This window comes from Polyodon spathula, unplaced genomic scaffold (assembly GCF_017654505.1).
Source record: "Polyodon spathula isolate WHYD16114869_AA unplaced genomic scaffold, ASM1765450v1 scaffolds_954, whole genome shotgun sequence".
NCBI lineage: Eukaryota > Metazoa > Chordata > Actinopteri > Acipenseriformes > Polyodontidae > Polyodon > Polyodon spathula.
In genome coordinates this window covers 10957-19791 of record NW_024472441.1, presented here as the reverse complement: position 1 = coordinate 19791, position 8835 = coordinate 10957, and the positions used below count along the sequence as shown (strand labels likewise).

Sequence of the window (8835 nt, the reverse complement as noted above, 5' to 3'; positions counted from 1 at the left end):
GTGGGTGGCAGCACCTGTGTTGAAAACTGAAAGAATATGGCTGGCAAAGAAAGCTGTGTAAGATGCTAAGGCTGCCCTTCAAATCAAAGATATTATGGGGGGCAGGATCCATACAGCAACCCTTTCTTACGGTTGGGGTATGTTCTCTAGAGTCCCATACAGCAACGGTTTCTTACAACTACATCATCTTACATCAAGTTAACATCTACCATGCAGAAATGTTGCAGGAATCGACCTACCGCTTTTGGGTGTAAGAAATTTTGTATATATATAGACTTATCTGGAAAGCAGAGATAATGTAGAACACAGAACAGGAAGAAGGAAGCAGCCTTCAATCTGATAAGAATGGCAAACACATGAGCAACTCTTCCACTGCATGGCCACTCACTTACAGCTAGTTCTCTTAAGCTATTTACATTTGCAAGCTGTCAAACAAAAAGGCAAATATATGAGTGCACAGGGCAGCAACAAGCTGTCTATAAATTGTGAAGACTTCTTGTCAGTGAGCCATATCTCTTCTCTGTCTGAGCATATGGGCCGATCTGAGCAGTAAAAGCAGGACTCTTTCGAACTTCTGATTCAGTTGCTTCAGTTGTTTGTTTCAGAATCTAAATCTGGTATATAAGTGCGATGTTATTTCAGGGTAACTAATTACTTCTTGTCTAGGTCACAAGGTTCAAGTCTGGCCATTTCATCTACTCCTTAGCACTGTATTTGAAATATGTGCATTAAAATATATAAAAAAGCAACATAAACAGGGTGATAATATTGTTAGTATTGAGTTTAGTAGTTGAATTGTGTTGTATTCCAAACATAACACCTACAGTGCCTACTAACCTAACACCAAACGTGGAGCCACAGGTGAGATCGTTATGAACTGATATGCATGTCATCTGTCATTCTTCACAATGATTTAAACCTGATTTGTCTTTCTATTTTTACACTGTGTGTCCAGCTTTACTCAAACTATGCTTCTCAAGAGATAAGGAGAGGCTTCCCCAGTACTCACGGTGCATGTAACTTTGGGAACTTCTGCATGTCATTGTCTGACATTTCCTAAAAGAGTGAAAAGGACACATTTCAATGAGTTTGTTGATCTGTCGAATTCCAGTAAATATATTAAGCAATAATACCATACACAGGGCCAGACTAAAATATAACTGGCTTTATGTACTGCTTTATTCCTCCATTCATCCATGCTACTTCATTAATGAGAAAACCTGAGCTTACATTCAATAAATGCTTTATTTAAAACACATACTGGGTCACAAAGAATGGTTAATAAAGCAATCTTTTGGTTGAATTCAGTTTTTTTTTCTTCTTCTATATAGTTTATTTCCTTCATTGAAGTACATATGTTTGTATTATTACACTGGGTGTTTTATGCATTTGATGTCAGGATTTTTTTTGTAAACTAAAATAAAAATCTTTGAACTTACCAAAAAACGAGATCCATTAATGTTATGTTTTTTGACAACCTTATCGCAGTCCTTTATATTGAGCTGTGAAAGAAAAATTCTTAAGTTCAGACTCTTGCACTTGTTTTTTTCACCACAATATTAGAGCATAAGAAAAGCCTGGGAACGAGAAAAGGCTGTTCGGCCCATCAACGTTTGTCCCTTTTTAGCGCCCCATTCTCCGCTACTGTGGGGGGATCAAAATAAAAAATATAGAATTAAAAACGCACCCAGTGTTTTAGATCATACTACATCACCTGGTGTGCTATCCCATGCATGTATAACTCTGTGTGTAAAAAACTGCTCTAAACTTACTTTTACTCATACTGCATGCATGTCCTCTTGTTCTACTCTCTGTGCTAAATCTGAAGTGGTGGGTTATCTTTAACTATACCAATCGATGTGCTTTATAGACTGAATAAAATCTATTCTTTTTTCTGTTTAATGAGATGAAAAGCGTATTTATTTTAGCGATTCTCATAGGTTATGTCCATTCCGTCATGCGCGAGACCCCTCAGCCTAGTTGCCCTTCTTTGCATCTTCTTGAGTGTAATGATGTCTTTTTTTATAATCTGTATGCTGGACTTTAAGCTGACACATCCTAAACATATCCGAAACATGGGTGACAAGCACATACCACTGGCTTTATGCTTTTCGTTGTGGAAAGGCATAACTTGTGATACGTCGTTTTTTTTCCATCACATTAAATACTGTCATCACTCGACAGTTGTACACACAATATTCTAACTGACTAAGCGCGATACTGACGGAAGTATCTCAGCTGCTATCCCAAATGGTCTAAAGGGTTCCGATTCACAGTTTGTTTTTTTTTCTATTTGTTTTTGTTTTTTTTCATGAACATTTCAGGCAAAAAAAAACTTCCCTTCAGCTGTTTAAAAAGAAAAGTTAACAGCAGTGCAGTAAACTTGCTGTTGTTCAAGAATTGTAATTATACATAAAATCCAGTGGATGGTGTCATGATTATTAGAATAAAATATTAATTCCCAGAGGTTCAAGAGTTCCCAGTTTGAAGAAGAACTCTTGTTCCTTTCGTTTCCGAGCAACATTTGTTCCATAGAACTGACTGATCACACAGACTGTGATGTCTCCAGCAGTGTGATCGACGATACCTGGAAATACATCATTCGAAACCAGAGAAGATGCATTTAAACGTCATTCAGACGTCATTGGCCATTTATGATCTACACGGAAATACTCCATTTTTTTTCGAAGTATAGTTGCCAAGCAGCATCCCACTTGTCTCTATGGGGGGAAACTATCAATGGGTTGAGATTCCAGCTTATAGATGACGTCATACAGAATGTTCTTTCTGCAACACCACTGCCTTCTAAATCAGTAGCCGACGTCCACCTTGATGTTCACAGAAGATCCGTGTAGTAAAGATCATCAAAACTGTGAATTTCGTAAAGGTACTTGGGGGTGAACGTAAATTCTTTATCGGCAGTGACACTATCCGCAGATTTCTTCTAATTACAATTTGATTCGCTGACATCGTTTACGCACTGTGTTTACTTTCTTTTTACACAGTGAAGAAGAGATTTTGCCCCGAACTGTAGCTCCTGAGAAGAGATTTTTTTCTTATCTTTAAGGTTTCTGTTCATAGGCGTTCAATACTGTTATATACCAAATCTAATTAAAAACATAGTCGACATGGTCTCCAGAACTTTAACAGTTTTGCAGTATTACACACCTAACAGCAGTTTCTGATGTATAGGAATTACTTTGTTAGTGACTAATAGGGGAATAACATGTGCTCACATGACGAACAACTCTCTACTGTTAAAATGATGTGCTTTTAACACCTTTTTATCATCAGAAATGGCTTCGTAACTTGGGGAGGACAAAGCATCTCAAAAGGTTTAAAGGCTAGTTGTAGTAAATACTCAGAGTTCGTTAGAGACATGTACACGATACGGAACACTGTACAAAAATATAGTAATATCCAGGGTAACAAAGATTCGGTCAATCGTTTGAAGGCCACAAATTGTCTTTACATTACCTGAATTATCAGACGCCAACTCCCCTACCTCCTATATAACAAGCAATTGTTTCCCATTTTATTAGAACATTCCTCTTTTCCAAACTCACAAAAGAAAAAAAAGCCTATAAAACGTAGTCCGCTTCGCGTGGTTTCCAAGACATTTTCTCCCCCAAACCAACAACAAAACAAAATGTGTGTTATTGTGTTTTTACATTGAGATTAACAGCTTTTTACCCTAAGTACCTACAAAATGGATTGCTCAGTGAACCATTGGCCGATTGCAAGTTTTAACAATATTTGTGTTATCTGTGTGTTGATCCATCCACACGATTTCTGTTGTTTCAAAGGACATTTATTAAAAAAAAACAAAAAAAAAAAAATGTGTTCTTAACTGTGCTTTTAAATACTGTAGATATTACATCTAATTATGTTAAAACTGGATTCCCAGAATCCATTGCGATTGCAATTTTAACAATTATTTGTGTTATTGTGTGTTAAATTGCTACATTGTTGCACAAGTATATCTAAATTTGCAGGTCCTTTGTATTTTTGAGTTTTCTTCATGTTTTGTGTGCTCACCACTCCTGCAGTAGGTCTCGTCTTTGATTGGGCTACCCCTCTTGGTTTTTTCCGTCTCTACCCACCCCCCACCCCCCCTGTCAAGTTTAGTGCTAGTAAACTGTTATTTATTCTAAGATAAACCTTGACAGTTTAGAATAAAAATAACGACATAAGTTAGGTATGTAATGTTTTTTTTTTTTTTTTTTAAATTAAAAAAATATATATTAGAGATTACCAGTGACAATAAAGTAATGGCAATTGACTGGCAACATTTTTTTTTAAAAATTTTTTAAAATTTTACTGTAAATGTTTTTAAACGGTTTTATTACAGTGTGATACTGTTTTTTATACAGTACATTACTGCCCAGCCAGCTGCCAATTCTTTACTGTAAAAGAGATTTTTTTGTACAGTGTAGGCTTTTATAGAGAAAAGTATTCGGTTAACATTTTTACATTGTAATTATGCACGCAGTTGCATTCAGTAATGTAATCAGTACTTAATTTACAGGCAATTATAATGTAATAGAGGTAACAGTGTTACCCATACTCACTTCAAGGTGTAAATAATAGAACATAAAATTCAAATTGCATGTTACCATGTGGACCCCTTTGGCAGCAGTAAGCCTAAGCCTTGTGTTTGAAACCCCCCCCGGCATAACTCGGCATTCACAGCTATGGAGGTTTTTTACGGGCATCTGAGCAAACAGAAACAATGATCTGCTCTTGCTGAGCCCTTATAAGGCTTGTTTCTCAGGCGAAAGGTCGGTAGTCATTGGGGCTGTTTCAGATGGTTCCCTGGTATTAAAGAAGCACAGCGTTCAGGTTACCATGCTCTCAAAGGTCACAAAAGTGCTCATGATTCTACGCTAGGTATCGACAACATAGCTTCATGCCTACCCTTATCTGCCATCATAATATTGAACTTTCATGCTGCAACGGTGGCCCCATGGTCCGCGGTTGTCGCAGGTGGCGAGTTGTGGAAACATGGTGAATTACATCAAGACTTGGGAGCAGAAACCGGGAAACCGTTATTTAAAAAGCATACACTGTAGCTTTCCCCTATGACTGACTTCCCTTGTACCTGGTGTGTTCTGTGAGCAATGATGATTAGTGGTGATGTGTTGCTACAGAACCAAAACCACAAGCACCCCCCCAAAAAAAAGGAAAAGAAAAATGACACAATATTCAGAAGAATAATAAAAACTGAACTAAGGCTCATGAAAAGGTTTTAAACTGCTTACAAGTGCAGTGTTTATATCTTACTTTGCGTTATTCAATGTGCATACCATAAAAGATTCCTTTCCTGTTATTATGTGGTATTATAGTATCTTATATTATGTTAATAAATTACAATGAGAGAGGAAAGACCTCAGCACCCCCGACAGAGTACAATGCAGCCTGTGATATACTGTGAATGATGAAAACACGTCTGGGCTCCGAATGGGCCAAGGCAATAAACAATGTAAAAATCCCTGTGTCTTTTTTCCACTCATTTATCAGGCAGCTGTGGCTGGGATGCAGCCATGCAGCTACTCTACCCACCCATTCCAAGGATAGCTCCTTAATACAGACTGGGCTTCTGGTTGTTAGGCTCCTCAAATATTCACAATTGGCTGAATTTCTCTGAGCATCGCCAGATCACTAGGTTGGTAGTTTTGGTTGTTTGACGCTATTATTGCTTTTGTTGGTTCTACTGTACATCTGTTTTTTATGACTCGATCTCAAAAGGTCATTGCCTTATAAATATGCTGCTGATGCTTAGGAATAAAGAACAATAATAATAATATGAAATCCTATTGATAACACTATCATTTAAGAGGCAACATTGTATTGCTGCGTATGAAAACAGTTATTATTTGCGTAGTTAGTAACTACTGTAAACTGTAACTGTATGTGGGGTTACAGTGTTCATAACTGGTGCTAAAAATAATGTGTTGGTGTTAAATGCTTTAGCTGAGAAGCTATTTACTCACAGCTTGTTAACAGTGGCTCATCCATTATAAAAGATTTCCATAGTAAAAGCATAGCAAAGTGTAATAAAGTATAGCGAAAGCAGGGGTAAAGTATAGGTAAATATTGCAAATGATTGCAAGGCATGGTTAAGCATATTAATAAACATGGAAAACTATGGTATAACCAGGGGGAACTAATAGGAAAATGGCAAAAATATACAGCGTAGAAATATTTTGATGCTGCTGCGCTATGGGATTAATTACAAGTACAGCAGCGGGGTGGATGAATAACCCGTAATGAAGTGATTTTACAGGCCTATCCATGGTGTGGTCGATACAGCGAGGTAGCCGTGTACGAGAACAGTGTTATTATCTCTTGTCAGCCAGACACGGACCGCTTCAATCTCGGCAATGTGATAACATTATTATTTGTGAACTACATCTAGTCTGGCGATTAGCCTTTTTACAGAACGTATGTTTTTAACTCTTTCAAGAGTTCCTGATTCCTCTATTCTGCGAGTCACTGAAAAGCTGCAGGTGGTGAAAGAGTTACAATACTTCTCTCTCCCAACCAAATACTATTGAATATGTGTACATGCCAGCCCTACAGCTGTACCCGTGTGTGTATGTGCGTATGAATATGTCTGCATATGTTTGTGCGATCAAGACTTATGTGTGGGGAAGCTCTTTGGAGATTCCAGCAATGGCTAGCCCTGGCCTGCCCTAGACTGAGATTATAGTTTAGTTTTTAACTGGTCATGTTGGTTGGGAGACAAGTGGAAGAGCTGGTTAAACCGATTCAAGAAAAAAACCAAAAAAAACCCCAAAAAACCCCAAACATTTAAAGTACCTTATTTCTAAGGTCAATCTATTGGTGTCTACAATCCTACGTGAATCTATGTGCTGTAAACCTGTGCATCTTTTTTTTATAAACCAGTAAATATCGGTACCAATACAAAACTGCAGGCCACCAGCTCCCCAGCATAACTAAAAGGAGAATTACAGTACTGCAGAATTTGAATATTATTAACTATGCAACAACCCAGGCAGGTAGATTCAAATCAACTAGGCAAGGTGATGAATGTATTGCTTTTCATGTTAAGAATTCACACTGTTAATTAAGCAGGTTCAGTGTTTGCACACTGCCAACGTATCTAGAACATCATATCCCTGCAAGTGCTCAAATTGGACAGTACAGTATACTTTGTATTGAAGCTGTGTGTCACACATGGTGTTGAGGACTATGATTCAGTGGAGTCTAAAAACAATGGAAGGAGGGTCAGTCCCCAACATACATGACACTCTTCTGATTAAGATGTATCCTATAGATAAAACTGAGCTGCCTACCTTTTACATTCATACTAATTTGCAACCCACCACCTCACTCCTCTTCACCTTTGCAGCTGCACCTTGGTTAAACACATTTTCCAATATAAAAGCAGAGGAGTCTCAACAATCATGTCCAAAGGATAACCAATGAGCCCGTTGGCTGGAGGGGGTAATTTAAAGAGACCAATACCAGTCTGACACCTGTCCTCTAGTCCATTAGCTGTCCAGGTTGTTTTTTTCATGCATGGTCATTTTAACCTGCACTGCTTTCTAGTATGCATAACACACTGCCTTTGATTGCATAGTCTGTGTTAGTCTATTTGAATCGCTACACTACAATACAAAATAATAATAATAATAATAATAATAATAATAATAATAATAATAATAATAATAATAATAATACACTTACAATTACACTAAGTGTAAACCAAAACCTGGGGTGTAAAAGTAATGTCTGAATCTGAGCAGGATTGTGAACATAAGCCCTCAGTATTCTTTTACTTAGCAATGAACTAAAAACACAAAGAATGCGGCCAGGCCCAGCAACACCCCCCACCCCCCACTCACCACAACGCACACACAAACACACAGCTATTAAACTGAACTCACCGATTTTAGGTAGTCTGACAGCTTAGCAGCATTCCAGTGCATGACTTCGGATCTGCTGGGGACATTGCTGAAACTCATTTTTTAAAGAGCGCTGTATCCTGCTCCCTATACCCAATATATCATGTTCGACTGAGAGGCACAGAGAAAAAGTGGTTCCTGTATCTACTGCACCACCCAGGCTTCTGCTGTGGCGCTGCACAGAGGAAGTGTGTAGGCCGTCAACCATTCGAAAAAAAACAAGAACTAGAACTAGATGAATATACCTTTGCCCTTTTTTAGAAAGAGTGACTTCCTCCTCCGATCAAGGAAACTGTATTCTTAACTTGCTAGTCACACCCAGAGAAAAACACTTTTTTTCCTTTGTGAATTTCTGCACACACGTGTGGTAAGCTAAGAAGGGGAAGTCCAGCCATTATAAAAGCTGCTAAGAACTAACATTTGGGACAGAACATTATAATGCACTGTATATACAGCTGTGAAGTTAAAGTGTAATTACTTACCACCTACACTTGTAATTACTGTAACTTTGCAGTTTTCCATGCTTTTCCCATGGTTATAATGTGCATTTACTGTACCGCACTTTTACTATGCTTTATTACAAGTTGCTTTGCTTTTCGTGTGGTAAACTTTTACAATGGTTATATCTGCTTCCACAAAAGACAAACATGTTGAACTGTGCAGTCCATGGAGCAATTAGCAGCCATTTAAATGACCTATTGAATTGACATTCCAGAATAGTAATATTAGTAGTACACAGTTAAAAGTTTTACAGCATTTGAATACTCTTTCATGTTTAATTATCTGAAAACAATGATAAATCACTATAGCACTGTATCACAGTAGTGGAAAATACACAGGACTCAGTAAAATGAAACCTAACCAAAGTTAAAAACCTGAAGGATTTATTACAGATTTGTATATC

General features: G+C 37.7%; 1 long non-coding RNA gene across 1 annotated transcript; it reads right to left on the bottom strand.

Annotated features, from left to right (window-relative positions):
• Positions 1–1008: 1008 nt before the first annotated feature.
• Positions 1009–8247, bottom strand: LOC121309186. Its single transcript, XR_005948603.1, has 3 exons — positions 7914–8247; positions 1440–1502; positions 1009–1056 (listed from the first exon to the last, which is right to left on the bottom strand). It is a non-coding gene; the product is annotated as an uncharacterized LOC121309186 (long non-coding RNA).
• Positions 8248–8835: the final 588 nt, after the last annotated feature.